General features: G+C 42.6%; 1 pseudogene across 1 annotated transcript in view; it reads right to left on the minus strand.

Annotated features, from left to right (window-relative positions):
- Positions 1–10,349: 10,349 nt before the first annotated feature.
- LOC309552572 (piggyBac transposable element-derived protein 4-like) overlaps positions 10,350–16,584 on the minus strand; it is a 36,239-nt pseudogene continuing 30,004 nt past the window's right edge. Inside the window, exon 3 of the transcript in view lies at positions 10,350–11,017. The product of the transcript in view is annotated as a piggyBac transposable element-derived protein 4-like (transcript). The remainder of the gene's footprint in view (positions 11,018–16,584) is intronic.

Raw genomic sequence — 16,584 nt, forward strand, 5'->3', positions numbered from 1 at the left:
TCTTAGAAAAGCAAGAAAAGTTGAAACTAGATACTTCAGGCAATGAAGAGCGGCTGAGCTTGACTCAATGCCAGTCCTTATTACTGCTCATTTGTGTCATTATTAGACAAGTATCCTGAGCTGATGTAATGCGGCCCCTCTAGTTCACTTTTACAAGCGCATGTTGCTCCTCTGCTTAAAGCTGCACAAAGAAGCAAGGGACACAGTTTCTGCTGCTTGATAACTTGTTTCTGTGTGCCTCCATTGACCCCTGACACAGCTGAAGCTGACATAGGAGAGCCAGGCACTAATAGGGTTGCCACCCAGTGGTGTATTTTGGTTTTGTGCTGCCCTAGGCATGACTAAAATTGGATGCCCCCCCTCCCCCTCATATGTAAATTTGTCCCACTCCTTCCTTTTTTAACGGATGTGACTCCCTCCACAATTGAAGCACTACAAGTCCCAGCATGAACCCCTGAGATCTCACGAGAGGGGGGGTAAGAGGGGGAGGGAAAGAGGAGGGGGGATGAGAGAGAGGGGGGATGAGAGAGAGAGGGGGGATGAGAGGGAGAGGGGGATGAGAGAGAGAGGGGGATGAGAGAGAGAGAGAGAGAGAGAGTGGGGGATGAGAGAGGAGGGATTGAGAGAGAGGGGGGGGATAAGAGAGAGAGAGAGGGGGTGTGTGTGTGTGAGAGAGAGAGGGGTGAGAGATAAAGAGGGGGTGAGTAAGAGAGAGAGAGAGAGAGAGAGGAGGGGGGTGAGAGAGAGAGGGGGGTGAAAGTGAGAGGGGGAGTGAGAGAGAGAGAGGGGTGTGAGAGAGGGTGGATGAGAGAGGGGGGTGAATGAAAAAGAGAGAGGGGGTGAGAGAGAGAGGGGTGAGAGAGAGAGAGGGAGGGTGAGAGGGACGGCTCTAGCAACCAGTGGCCAATAGAGTCTCAGGTGGAGGGGGGTGGCTTTTTTGCTGCCCCCCTGCAAAGTGCCACCCAAGGCCTGGGCCTTGTCGGCCTAGGCCACAATACAGCACTGCGTCTGACGTCAGATCCGGGACAGGGCACAAGAAGAAGGGCGGAAGAGCTTCACGATGCGTTTCAGAGCATGCGCGAGTACCCAACGGGGCATGCGCACTCCTTTGTCAAGTGTCCGGGGCATAGGAAAGGTCTTATATAGTCAGCTGCAGGGGGCATGTATCAAGCTTTAAAATGGCAACAGGTAGATGTTAAAGCGGCAATCATCAGGCGATATGTGGGGACTGCCCAGGTAATGTTATGATAATAAAGGTGACACATTGCAATAATAGAAGTAAACCTAGAGTCAATTTACATAGGCCCATCACGTTTCACGTGATGGGCCTATGTAAATTGACTTTAGGTCAATTTTAGGTTTCACGTTACACGTTACATATGCCCATTACATATTTATATGTTATATGTTACTCACCATTGTCCGTATATGCTACTAATGATTCTATGTTCCATACGTGCTCTATCATTGTCTATGCTATTTCCATCCGCTTGCCTCCAATTCAACATGACATGTTGTTCCAATGTGCTCACCCATGCCGTTCTATGTGCAATAATGTCCATTATTTGTCAATGCCTATATTATTGCAATTTGTCACCTCTATTATCATACCATTACCTGGGCAGTCCCCACATATCCCCAGATGATTACCGCTTTAACATCTACCTGTTGCCGTTTTAACGCTTGATACATGCCCCCTGCAGCTGACTATATGAGATCTTCTCTTTCCTATGCCCCGTACACTTGATAAAGGAGTGCGCATGCCCCGTTGGGTACTCGCAAATGCTCCAAAACGCGTCGTGAAGCTCTTCCGCCCTTCTGCTTGTGCCCTGTCCCGGCTCTGACGTCAGACACTATCAATCTTCGCCTTGCGGTTTCCACCTCCCGCCCGCCCGGAAGCAACATAGCAAGCCGGCTCGCTTGTCTGTTCCCTCATCACACCCTGGGCTTTGCGGATCACCGCTTCACCACCAATGGAGAAACTGACATCCCGGACATACGCAACATAAGTTACCTCCATATGAGTTACTACTTTGTAATCTCTGTAATAAAATTTCCATTGCACTCAGAGGTGCTCTCCCTTCTCTTTTTGTATACATATTATACAGAGTTGACTTCACTCTCCTGAGAGCCGGCCCTGAGCAGCAACTTTCCGTGCCTGGAACTGTCCTGGACACTACAGTTGGACTCCTGCACAGTCCTTTAATGACCCCATTCCCTTGAAATACGTACATGGACTATTAATCTCCCCTGTGCGCTCCTTTTATCTGATTTTACATCTGATTTTATATTTGCTCCTATTTATTACCTCCTGTTGGAATAATTATTGTCCTTATTTCCTTAAGCGCTAACACCCCACCATTTTTACAATGTGGGTTTAAGGGAAAAGCTGCAAGTGTATGCATGTCTGCATGGTGCAATATGTGATAGATCAGACAGGGGGCCCAAGCCTGAGGTCCAGAGCAGCAGGGAAGCTGTGAGGAAGAGAGCTGAAAGAGATATGGCATTTGTACAAGAACACAGGGATGCTGTTTTACAAGGCCAGGAGGCTGAATCTGACTTATGTTATTATGTGTTGTTGCTTGAAACCCCTGTGCAGACAACAGTTTGGTTATTGGACATTTTCTTTCTTTTTAATAAAAGTGGGCCAATGACACAGAAGGGGCCCGGGCAGCAGGGGGAATCTTCATCACACAGGGTGATTGGGGTATGTCCAGACACACACCCCGTGAACATGCCTATATGTGTCCGGGTTTCCGGCAGTCTGAAACTCAGACACATGAATAAAAACCTGACTGTCTGGATGAATCTCAGATAGGTGGCAACAGTGCTGTATTTTGGCCTAGGCCGACAAGGCCCAGGCCTTGGGCGGCACTTTGCAGGGGGGCAGCAAAAAAGCCACCCCCTCCACCTGAGACTCTATTGGCCACTGGTTGCTAGAGCTGTCCCTCTCACCCTCCCTCTCTCTCTCTCACCCCTCTCTCTCTCACCCCCTCTCTCTCTTTCACTCACCCCCCCTCTCTCATCCACCCTCTCTCTCACCCCTCCCCCTCTCTCTCTCACTCCCCCTCTCACTTTCACCCCCCCTCTCTCTCACCCCCTCCTCTCTCTCTTACTCACCCCCTCTTTATCTCTCACCCCTCTCTCTCTCTCACACACACACACCCTCTCTCTCTCTCTTATCCCCCCTCTCTCTCAATCCCTCCTCTATCATCCCCCACTCCCTCTCTCACCCCTCTCTCTCTCTCATCCCCCCTCTCGCTCTCATCCCCCCTCTCTCTCATCCCCCTCCTCTTTCCCTCCCCCTCTTACCCCCCAACCCCTCTCGTGAGATCTCAGGGGTTCATGCTGGGACGTGTAGTCCTTCAATTGTGGAGGGAGTCACATCCGTTAAAAAGGAAGGAGTGGGACAAATTTACATATGGGGGGAGGGGGGGGCATCCAATTTTAGTCATGCCTAGGGCAGCACAAAACCAAAATACACCACTGGTCAGACGCTATCCATCTCCGCCTTGCGGTTTCCACCTCCCGCCCGCCTGTCTGTTCCCTCATCACACCCTGGGCTTTGCGGATCACCGCTTCACCACCAACAGAGAAACTGACATCCCAGACATACGCAGCATAAGTTACCTCTATATGAGTTACTACTTTGTAATCTCTGTAATAAAATTTCCATTGCACTCAGAGGCGCGCTTCCTTCTCTTTTTTTTTAAACCCACATGAAATCCTCGGGAGGGTGTAGCCTAGAACCCTAGTCCAGAGTCTAAAAAAAACCTCCACACACCTGCATAATTATTGTGCTGGCTGTTCCCAAAACCTCGTCCCAGGATTGGAGATTTCATCCCACCCAGATCACTACCAAATCTCCAGACTCCAGGTCCCAAACCATTTTACCAACCACTGAGGAAACTGAGAAAACAGGTTCCTCCAAGTAAAAAAAACATCATGGTGCCCAGCACCCAGCCTAGTTGAAAATCTTCAGCGACACACAGCATGACAGGGAACTGTTTGTGCTTTGGTGTGCACACCCTAATGCAATAGGCTGTGCACACCTATGCGGACACATTATTCACACTCGACTTTGGCCCTCCCAAGTAACCGAGTACCACAACTGCTGAGTGCATAGGCATGCACAGTTAATGTGTGCCTGGGCACACCCTAATCACTAGAGTTTCCAACCGTCTATAGGGCTGGCTGCAGTTGTCTAAGTCGAGTGCCTCTCTCACATTTTTCAGATCCTGCACATCCCCCCCCCCCCCACACCAATGGGAGAGGAGAGAGGGCACTGATTTGCACTGCCTCCTACCTCCCTTAGCCCTCTGTGTCTGCTCAGCCACACTCCAATCCCCGCATGCCATGTCTTAGAGAAGGGAGGTGTGGATGGGGAATATGAAGCCCAGCAGCCGGCAGATACATTGTGAATGAAAGGTGCAGATGCCTGAGTCTCTATCCTCGGGTGAGTGAGATCACTGTCCACTGTGACTGAAGTCTCTACGTTTCTTCTCTCTCCTGCCTCCGAGTGAGTGAGTACACTAAGGTAAGGGGAACTCAGATGGAAGGGGTGTTCTGTGGACTCTGATGTAAGAGGGGCTTTGGCGAGCAGAAACCCCCTTACATCAGAGTCCACAGAGTTCCTCCTTAAAAGAAAAAAATGCAGTGTGCTGCTAATGTGTTCAGGTTTGGCTTGAAGAAAAGATGACAACCCTAGGCACAGACCAGGATCTGACATTACTAAAAGTGGGGGATTCATACTAAAACTGCTTTGCTCAGAACATGACAAGAAAAAATGTTGTATGCCTTACTGGTGCAAAAGTTTTACTTAAAAAGTAAAGGTTGGTGACAGGGTATCTTTTAGTAAAGTTCATTATAAAACTGATATTAAGACAGACAGACAGACGCTAAGAAGTTATTAAAAAGATTCTGCTAGCAACAGCAAAATAGCTTGCTGAGAGCCATATGTGCTTCTGGAACTACTAGTTGGGAACTGCTGCTATAAGACATTGAAAATAATGGAACTCATTACTCATAGGACTAGAAAATTGTCTAGTTTAATCACAAAAAAAGATTCTTGGTAAAGGAATAAATAATAAAGAAATATTGCCGTGAATGTAATATATTCAATATATCAAATGTCGATTTCTTACCCCCTAATAATAAAACTCAATGTTTATAGTGTCACTGAATCACCCAGCCAGTTCCTGAGTGTATGGGGGATCGAGTGGAAAGACCATCCAACAAATTGTTCTGGCACTGCTTGCCCAAAGCAGCCATTTTCATTTTAGGTGATGGAAATTGTAATGTTCCTGTTGCAAAGTGGCGGTCGGTGCTCCATTTTTTTTGGGGGGGGGGACAGCAGACAAACCCCCCCACTCGCTCGCCAGCCTGCCCACTCGCTGGCCCGTCAGCCAGCATGCCACAATTTTGTACACACACAGGGAAAGTTTTATTGGGTTGAAATAAAAGTTCCTTACAACTTTCCCATGACTAGTACTCCAAACACACATGAGGTATGTGAATTAGATCCACAAGCTGCCTAGAGGAGGATATCTTCTATGTGCTTGCACTCCTCCATCAACCCTCTTTTTCCTGCACTTCATCCTGATGAAGAGAGGAAGTAGTGGCATCTAGTGGTAAGCAGTCTGAGGAGCAGCACATAGCATGTGCTGAATAGAGGAGTTTTTCTACCTTCTGGTCAGCTCTAGGGCTTTCTTTTCCCTTCCCACACCAGTCTCTGAGTTGTATACAATTCTCTCATGATCCTTCCACCTTTTCTGCCTCTCTCTTAGTCTCTCACATTACCAGCCTGTGACAGTGCTCAGCTCCCAGTCCTAGCACCAAACTAGTCCCAGTCCCCCAATACTTCGAGAGTTTGCCTTTTCCTGCCAGCCCCGCACTTACCCCATCCAGGTAGCAGTTAGCTTCTCCTTCCGGCCAATCCGGTCGCTTCTCCTCCCGGCCAATCCAGTATTAAGACCTGCTTCCTTATTGGCCAGGAGGAGAAGCAGGAAGACAAAAATGAAAACCGTTGGTTCGCTAATGTCACACAAGTGGGTAGGCTCGTGCCCCGAGCCCAACCTGTTTGAAGCCAATTAGAGCCTCAGGCTCTAATCACATGCTTCTTAAAAAAATGTGAGATTAGGACCCGGGCGCATGAAGTTTAGGAGGGCAGCGCCCCTGCGCCCTTGTTAAGTAGCCGCCGCTGCTGTTGCACCTATTTTATTTTTATTTTTTTATTAATTTTTATTGAAGAATATTTGCATAAAACAAAACAGAGTACTAAACAGTACCAAAAGGTATAAACTGAATAACATTCAAAAGGTTTACAGTTTCACAGGTTAAGTTTAAATATACAAAGAGCAATCAAACTCAAGTCTGCCTTATTGACGACAGGATATGTAAATGACAAAACAAGAATCAAGTGAAACTAGTACAAGTGGAAACAGAATAAAAGGTATAAAATGAAGGTGTGAACAATGTCTGAAAGGAAAAGGGTTGATACTGAGGAGATGTCAAATATCATGATTGTGTCTTAAACTAGTCTTTCCATATATTCCATTGTGAATCGAATTTACTTCTATTACCACATTTGTTAGCCAACAATAATTCCTATAGATGATGCATTTGTATGATTTCGAGGACTTCCGAAATATTCAAAGCTCTATTGGATTTCTAGCCTCTTGTTATTAGTGACCTAGCTGCTAGCAGGATGTGAGTGACCACTGTGTTGGGATGGGGGGGAAATTGTCAATGCCAGGGTTCAGTATAACCATTGCAGGATTAAGAGAGGTAAGTATACCAGTAAAGCTGGAGATACAGCAGAAAATACTGTTCCAGAAGCTGGTAAGATACTTGCAGGACCAAAACATTTGCATAATATTACCAATAGCTCCACAATCTCTCCAACACAATATGGAATTGGACTGTGAGAATTTGGACATCATATAAGGTGTAAGGTACCACTTCAAGGCTATTTTTTGTGAACGTTCCCAATGTGTTACACATCTTAAAGCCTTGTAAACTGCTTTAAATGCACATTGCCACTGAGAGATAGTATATCTTTTACCAATGTCAATGTCCCATTTTTGATATGGGGCAGACTTGCCGAAATTTAGTTAATCTTGATATAAATTGTAGTAAAGAGAAATGCCTTTGTGGGGCGTAGGCATTGAGGTGTAGAACTGCTATACTGGTTTTCGGTAATAGATGTGGGGGTCTCTAAGGATCTTAAAAAGTGGGAGATTTGTAGAAATTTATAATACTCTGTGGATGGGAGATCAAATTCATCTTTAAGCATATGAAACTTTTTGAGAGTGTCATTAGTGTCTAGGTCAGTTATCCAGAGAAGGCCTTTGATGTGCCAGTCTAAAGGTGCAATATTAGGTATTATGTGTGTCAAGATATCAATAGGCACTGGGACACCTACTTTTAGAAACTAGGGGGTTCAGCTTGCAGAAATCTCTCCACGTTGTTAAGGAAGCTTGTGTTGTTAGTGGAAAATGTTTTAAAGGAAATGGTTTCCAGATGTCCAGAAGCAAGAGAGAATGCAGATCTTAAGTAGGACTAAGGGCAGACTCAATACTGGTCCAAAGGGCCTTAGAAGGGAGGAACCAAAATTTTAGCTGGGCGAGTATTGAGGCACGGTAGTAATGGCGTATGTCAATCATCCCCATGCCTCCTGCAGATCTATGTTTAACTAATTGTGTCTTGGAGCTCTTGGTGAGGCCAGAATGCCAGATAAATGTTTTGAGAATGGAGTATAGGGGTTTTAGGTGATTATTTTTCAATGGGTTGGGAAGTGTTCTAAAAATATTTAGTATTTGGGGGAGTACAAGCATCTTAAATGAGGCCAGTCGCCATGACCAAGAGAGTTCTGTTTTAGCTCATCTATGTGTTTCTTTTTCTCTATCAATGGCATATATTTGGCATCTGCAAACTATGATGGGTGTCCTGTCTCTAGGACAGAGAGCTAAACCTTCCTGCTCCATAAACTTCAGATACCATATTTCTTTGATCTCAAAGTTATTAGAAAAAGCCAGGTAAAACTACAAATTGATAAAAATAAACATCAATCAGTACAATATTGCATACAACAAAGAAACAATGAAATACAAGATGGGATAACAAGAACTCACTTTTTAATCTCTCAGAGGTGATGGCGACAGATTGAGAAAATATGTCTTGCTGCCCTGCTGTGGTGGTGGTGGTTGATTCACTTCCTGTAGAAATTCTATCCAGAATGCTCCTGGTTCCTAAAAACTTTATTAAACACATTCTGAGTTTACAATTATTGCAGAACAGCTTAAGCTATACCAGAAAGGAACAGTAGATGGCGCCTGCGCTCTGCATATATCTAACTTGTGTGAATCAAGAAAACCCAACATGTTATTTTAAGCAACATAAACACAAGTAATCAGAATAGAAGTCTGGTGGACAGGACACTCCCGCCTGAGGCCATGTGACGTCTTCTGCAGAAAGCAACAGAACAAGTTCGGCCACTGGTCTTAAAAATACTTTGGTCTCATTCTGCTGGAAGTTTTTGACTTCAACATTACGCACACGCTTATCGTCGCTTGGCAGTACTCTGGTGACCAGACCTAAAGGCCACTCATTCCTTTGTGTCTGGCAATCTCTCATGAGCACAATATCACCAGTTTTAAGATTAGGTTTTTCAGTGTGCCACTTTCTCCTTGGTTGAAGGGTAGAGATATATTGTTTCCTCCACCGACTCCAGAAGGTATTGGCAAGGGTTGTGGACTTGTCTCCACTGACGTTTGTAAAGGTCCTTTTCACAAAAATCTCCAGCTGGAGCACCAACAAGGCTAATCTTTTCAGTGAGTAACATGGAAGGTGTGAAAATCACTGGATCCTTGTCTACATTAATCAAATGAAATGTGGCAAGGTCATTAGTGTTATCCAGTGGATCCAGGCAGGACGCGTGTACCGGTCATTGTACACAAGCGCCTAGAGCAGCGCGACTTCCAGGATTGACATCACACAGTAACTAGGTAACCAGGCCCAGTGCAGGAACCAGCGTGGAACACAAGCTTGCCTTGTTGCTGTGACTACATGTTTCATGCACATGCGCTAATTGAGTTGATTTTGCGGATGATTTTTCTTATAAAGCTAAGTTGGTGACTGTTTAGTGCATACAAATTAACAATAGTATACAGTTTTTTGTTGAGTTCTCCAATCAGGATCAGGAATTCTCCCTTTCCGAATCAGGTTGAACCTCCCGGAGCGTAAAGGCAACAGAATCTTTAATGGCGATTAATACGTCTTTTTGTTTTGTAGATCCTGAGGCCATAAAGATATATAGGAAGCTTTTGTGCTGGAAGATGGGGGTATTAGAGGCCAAGAAGTGTGTCTCTTGTAAACACAGTACATCACTGGGGAGATTCAGAGCTTCTTTCCAAACTGAAGATCTCTTAACAGGATGGTTTAAGCCATGAATATTAAAGGATGTTATAGTGAGTGGCATATTTATCAGGTGAGTGAAAATGATGACAGTACCTTTAAGGATCTTTGGTGTATCCAGAGGTGTGCAGGATCAGAACCCCTAGATTAATCGGGGGACCAGAGAATTCCGGCATATCCAAAGTGATTGTTCCTCAGTAAGGATGTGTTCTGGCGCAGTAAGGTCAGACCAAGAAAAAAATAAAGAACAGCAAATGAACAAGGGCAAACAGTTTAGGTAAAACCAATGTAGTAAAAGGGTAGATTCCAATGGGAAGCTGGTGGCAGAATCTCTGCACATTGCTTAGGAGGGGAAGTGTGTGCATTATAAGCTCCATAGTGCTTCGGGATTGAAGTAGACTTGGGTTGTATATGCAGATGAGGTGCCCAGGTGTTTTTTTTTCTTGTTTTTCTTTTTATGGGACACCAGTTGCTAGTCATTCTGCGTATTCAGTGGATGGGTAGGAGTAGATTCCCCAGGAGCCCGAGTAGAAATTATTTCCCAGGAGCGGAGTAGTGCGAGGCCTTCATCAAGGGATGTGATCACCGAGTGGCCATCTCTGGTGATGGGTAATTTTGTTGGGTGACCCCAGTATACAATGTTGTTATTGTGTAGCGCCTTTGTCACAGGCAGTAGGGATTTGCATTTTAGCATAGTGTACTGTGAGAGATCCTCAAAGATCTGGATGGAGGAGTACTTCTCAGAAGGTTGTGGGTTTTTGCGAAATGCTGACATAAATTGTTCTTTAGTATGGAATAAGTGTACTCGCATCAACACGTGCCTAGGGATGTTATCTGGAAGATGGGATGGTTTGGGCAAGCAACCAATTCTGTTGATAATTAATTCTGATAGGCACTGTGGGTAAAAAAGCTCTCATGAGGTCACGTGCATACTGTTAAAGTTGCGCAGGTTGTGTAGCCTCCGGCATTCCTCTTAGTATCACATTATTTCTACATTCTAAATCCGCTATTTCGGCTTTGAGCCAGGTCACTTCATCAGTGTGATCATTATATGCATCAACCAGAGAATTATGAGAAGAGGCGAACTCCCCCATCTTTTGCTGAATGTGATCAACTCTGCCACCCAGCTCCCTCACCCCATGCTTAAAGCTTCTCATGCACTCCATCAAATCTGTGTCTAATGAACTGCAGAGGGAGACAAGCATGTCTTTCAGAGTGATATCTGAGAGGGGCTGGTTGGCAGTGAGATATGTATTAATTGTATCCACTAACTTCCTTGTGTTTTCCAGAGAGTCCTGCTCAGTGCTCACCTTGTTGTTCTGGCTTCCAGGATTCAAGCAGGGTATTGATTTTGCTGGGCTTCGGGACACAGGTATAGAGGCATCTGGGGAGTGCTGCAAGGAGCCACTCTGAGAGCATGGGTTCGGTGTAGTGAAGATAGAGCTGCCTGAGGAGGCCGGAGACTGGATGTTGGCGCCATCTTTGGGGAGGCCGCAGCCTGCCAGCGGGAAGAAGTGTTGAAGTTTCTTCGGCTGTGTGGACACTTTACGTTTCCGAGTAATCCCAGCAGCTTGGGTGGCACTATAGGCAGGCTTTGGTGTGTCTGTGTCTCAATCAGATTGAGATCCCAGCATTGGAGTGGAGCTGCAGGTCTAGGCGTCCATGCTGTAGTGCGGTAGCCATGCCTCCCCCATTGCACCTATCTTTTATGCAACATACCATGAATTGAAAATCAAAATCAAGTGCTGTCTGGAATGAGACCCCGGTAAATGATGTAGCAGTTATGTGGAGCTCAGATATCATGCTCAAAGTTCTGTCTGCCATAGGCTCAAAAAACAATGGGGTTGATTTACTAAAAGTGGAGAGTACAAAATCTGGTGCAGCTCTGCATAGAAACCAATCAGCTTCCAGGTTTATTTTGTCCAAACCTAATTGAACAAGCTAAAGTTAGAAGCTTAAAATTCATAAAAGGCAGCGCTAGCAGGTAAAAAACAACAATCCGTGTATACAATAATGGATAAAGTGCACAATGTGTTCAAGATAAATACAAATTCATCCAAAATAAAGTGCATAAGTGAAGTACAATTTAAATGTCCATAAAACAATCAAACATATATTGGTGCAAAAAATGAATAAAGTGCAGTCGAAAAAGATGGTTCCCTCAGAGGAACTAAGGTGCTGAAAAGTGCTTAAATATTCCACAAAAAGTGCCCAAGTGCTCTCAAGAAGAAGCCCCCTTTGGGGATGCACTCACCAAATGGAGAGAAAAAGGACGCATTAAGCTCACACAGTATCCCCTGGACAGATGGATGGATCCTGCACAACCTCTTTAGGATGCCTTTAGCTTACTCCTTTCCACTTAATCAGGTCCATATGTTGTAAAGGAGAGAAGGAGCCATAATAGTGAAGCCCGTAGGTGTTTTATTAAAGATATTAAACAAAATGCTACTCACAAGCGTAAAGTTTTTAAGAGCATGGGTTACATCTGCAACGGTGTCCTCCACTTCCACGTACGCTGCCGCCATGCATTCCACGGTGGTTAACAAGAAATGACGTTGTGCGATGCTCCGCTGTCCGGAAGTGCGTTGACGCGTTTCACCCGCCTTAATGGGCGTTATCAAAGACATGTTGCGGGTATTCATTTTCTAGTTTTGCAAAGTTAGAAGCTGCTTGGCTGCCATACACCAGATTTTTCACTCTCCACTTTTAGTGAATCAACACCAATGTCTACATAATCCAAAATCAATTTGGAAGGATTTACACGTTAAAATCATTGCACATCTATAGCTACTACACACTGTAACTATATGTATGTATTTTATATCGAGACTGTGAGACACAGACATAATAATAATACTTGCTTGTGATATTTTGTATTTTCTGTACTTATCCAAACAGCTTTTGCTTGTTGTACACTGAAGACCAGTGCATCAAACAACTCAGAGTTATCTCCTAGACAGGCTTCCAGGCACCCCAGACCTTATAAACATTTTTTCATACATTTCCTATGTAAATATAGGAATTTATATTAAGGAATAGTGGAGCTGAACTTAATATTTGGGTGGGGATTGTGAGTGTTTCAGAGGCTATCAACTTCATTATCATACACATCTAGAACTTCAAGAAGTAAAGCTGGCTATATATACTAGTAGATTTTCGAACAAACGTTTTTGGGAAAATTCTCAGTACATGCAATGACTTGATGAATTTCATTCAAAATTACTTCAAAATGTAATTTGCTTTAAATATTTGCATTTAAAATGATTACACTTTCCCCAATGAAAACAACATACACTGTTGAAAAATGTGTTCTTTCAGAAAAAGTTTCCATTCTGCTCGTTTGAATTTTCTTTGCACTACATTTAAAAATGATCAAAAACATCAATTTGATCCCAGCAATGATAAAGAAAATTGAGTGAACATTATTAAAATGAAACATTTTATATTAAGGTGTTACTAAACTCAGGACCCTGCATTCACTATATCTGGTCTCCCACACAGTACACCAAACATGGAAATGCACTTATTTTAGTAAATATTAACTGCTCAATACCTTTTCTCATCAGCAGTAGCTTAAAGTGAGCATTTTTCTTCCTCAAAACATGACAAGTTGAGTTAATGCTAAAGACCTCAATTTTGGTCTCATCTGACCACAGCACTTTCTCCCAATCCTTCCCTGAATATTTCGATGTTGATTAGCATGACTGTACATGTGCCTTCTTGAGGAGGGTGACTCGTCATTTTTGAAAGGAAAAAAATGCTGACTATGACCCTAAGAACACCATCCCTACAGTCAAGCATGGAGGTGGAAACATTATGCTTTGGTGCTGTTTCTCTACTAAAGGTACAGACTGACTCTGCTGCATTGAGGGGGCAATGGATAGGGCCATGTATTATAAAATATTGGATGAGAACCTTCTTCCCTCAGCCAGAACAATGAAGATGGGTCATGGATAGGTCTCCCAGCATGGCAATGACCCAAAACAAACTGCCAAGCCAACAAAGGAGTGGCTCAAGCACATTAAGGTCATGGAGTGGCCTAGCCAGTCTCCAGATCTTAATTCTATTGAAAATTTATGGAGGGAGCTAAAAATTTGAGTTGCCAAGTGACAGCCAAGAAACCTTAAGGATTTAGAGAAGATCTCTAAAGAAGAATGAACCAAAATCCCTCCTGTAATGTGTACAAACCTGGTCAACTACTACAAGAAACATCTTACCTCTGGGCTTGCCAACAAGGGTTTCTTCACAAAGTACTAAGTCATGTTTTGCTTGGGGATCAAATATTTATTCCACTTACTGAACTGCAACTTAGTTTACAGCATTTGTTTTATGTGTTTTTTTCTGGATTTTTGATTTATAGTCTCTATTATTTAAAATACACCTGTGATAAAAATGATAGACCCTTCATTTATTTGTAAGTGGGCAAATTTACAAAATCTGCAGGGGATCAAATACTTATTTCCCCCACTGTACTTTTTTGTGATGCTCTGGAGAAAGGTCTACATTAAAACTTCACCTCACCCAATCAGATGATGCTTTGCCTTCATTAAGAAAATGTTAAAGCAATTGTCTCGTCCCGTTGTTTTTTTACCTATAAAAATAAAAAAAAACATGTTATACTTACTTGAAGAGTAAACACTAAACACTAATGGCTGCTGCCCACTTCAAAAGATGCACCCCCAATGGGGGAGCGTCAGGTGTATATGTCAAAAAGGGAAGTGATTGGCGCTGCCAGGAAAGTAGGTTAATGGGAAATATGGGTTAGGCTGCTATAGTTCAAGACCAAGTTCAACACATGCAAATGCACATAGAATGTATGTGTGAGTGAAAACTATATAAGTAATAGGATATAAAAACACAATGGGTGTGTAATATGTGTGTGAAATTAACACTATGTGCTGATACCAAATCAATAAATAAATAATAAATGTGTTCAATACCTAGTTTGCTTATTGAGACTCAACATAAATATGCAAATATATGTAAATGTAGGTATAAAAATATAAAAGCATATAAAGATAGTATTAATAAATTATGGTGATATAGAGAGTTAATGTGCAAAGGTGCTAAAAAATAAATATAGTGCACTAATCAAACTAAATAAGGTGCATTCCGAATAGTCATAACCATCTATTCAATAAAGTGCAACTGCATACTCATAAGCAATGGAAATAAATAAGTAGGTGAACTATGTGCATCCCACACTGGTGACAATATAAAAACTAGTAAATAAATAAGTGCAGCCGTGCAAATAACTATATAGATTATGAAAGTGAGAACCATATAAATTCAAAGGCTCAAAAAGCAGGTTCTGTGTATTTTAAAATTGTCCAGAAATAGTGCAATCAGAGCTGGTACAGAAATCATAAAGTTCTATAGTCCATATAAGGATGGAGTAAGGTGCTCTTTTTTTCTATGAAGCCGGGAGTGCAGTGAGTGGTCGGAAGATAGGGTGCTCCCCCTCTCCTGGGGTCCTGTGCTTACTGGATGTCCGTACCCCTACAGGGGTAAATGGCGGGTCGATAACAGGGATCGCTCCCATACACCGGCAATCTGGTTCCGTCCTATCCTTCCTATTACCACTCGTATCCACTCCTTGCTCCGGTACACATAGGGGTTAAAGCATCAGGGAGAGAGCTCCAGTACAATTCCCGGGTATATGAGAAAGGGGAAAAACAGAAGCCTCCGATAGTGCAGGATTGCCTTTAAAACTTTTATTTAGATTCCAAAAAAGACATGTACTCACATAAAATCAACATGCAGCGCATCCGTATGGCATAGGGTCCGCAACTACCTCGTTCGCGGTGCACGCCTGGGATCAGCGTGCGTCCCAACCGCCGGATATGCGTTCCTAGCCTCAGGGTTCGTTCAGACGGAAGTGATGTGGTCACGTTCTCGACGCGTTTTGTCACACTGACGTCATCTGGAGAAGCGTTGACCACGTCCATTCCGTCTGTATAAGTATTAAGCGGTTACCAGGCAACTTAGTGGAGGGATGTGCAAATGTAAATTCTCCGGCCAATCATCGCAAGGGGCCATGTAATGTCATCTGTTGCTAGGCAAACATATTTTGTACGGGCATAACATTAAAAAATCTACTCGCTATTTAGCAAATAGAAAAAGAGGGGATATCTGAATATCATCTGTTGCTAGGCAGAATTGTATTACTGAAAAACGGGCTAATGGATGGTAAACAAAGAGACAGGAAACCTGTGTGCTCAAGTTCCGTCTCCCAATGCTCACTTACTCACATAAGTAGCATATTTGTTGGCGGCATATATGTAATTAATCTCAAGGGGGATTCATATATAATATATATCAATAAGGACTAGTCTGTGCAAATACCGATAAAAAGAATTAATTAAAAACGGGGTTATTTTATATTACAAATAATAAAAATAATTGATCAGGCATTATGTGATATGGAATTCGGGGGGTATTTTGTATAATTATTTGGATGAGGTCCAGAGAAGGCATATTATATGTATAGTATAATGATGGAACTTTTAATCTGATACAATGTTATTATGTTTAATTGGGCTTTGCTTAATGTTCATCATAGGTGGATTAATTTAAGTCAGGGTAGTTCTATCTCAATATAAATAGGTTAAAAAATTATTGTATAAAAATACTTAAAAAATCTTAAAAAATCATTCAATTAATGCTATCCAAGGAACGGATTTTTTATATAATCTATGTATAATCAGATAAACTTTGGCACCAGTGGACTGGTAAACTCTCAATACTATAATTAATATGTTAATCACAATTACCAATACAGGAATAATATATGAAAAATATATATATACATATATAAATACAAATAATAAAAATAAATTTAGATGAATAAATAAATATAGCAGGCCTCTCTAGGTCAAGATCATGAAAGACACTAAGAAGTGGAAGTCGAATTATATGTGTAATATGTGCTAGAGGGCCCGAAAATTAGAATAAGTGGAAAAAGTAGATGTGACCCTTATAGAACTAAAATTGAAGGTGAACAGTAGTGTATATATTAAAGACTAAAAATGTGCTTAAAAGATTAAATATAGAAGGTGTAAAATTATATAGATATTGTAACAATTTAAATAAATAAAAATAGATAAAATTATGGCATAACTTGGTTGCCGTATAAAATTGGTAAAACCTGACATGGCAATTGAACATAAT

The sequence above is a fragment of the Pelophylax lessonae genome (genome assembly GCF_965119305.1).
Source record: "Pelophylax lessonae genome assembly, chromosome: 4".
NCBI classification, from domain to species: domain Eukaryota; kingdom Metazoa; phylum Chordata; class Amphibia; order Anura; family Ranidae; genus Pelophylax; species Pelophylax lessonae.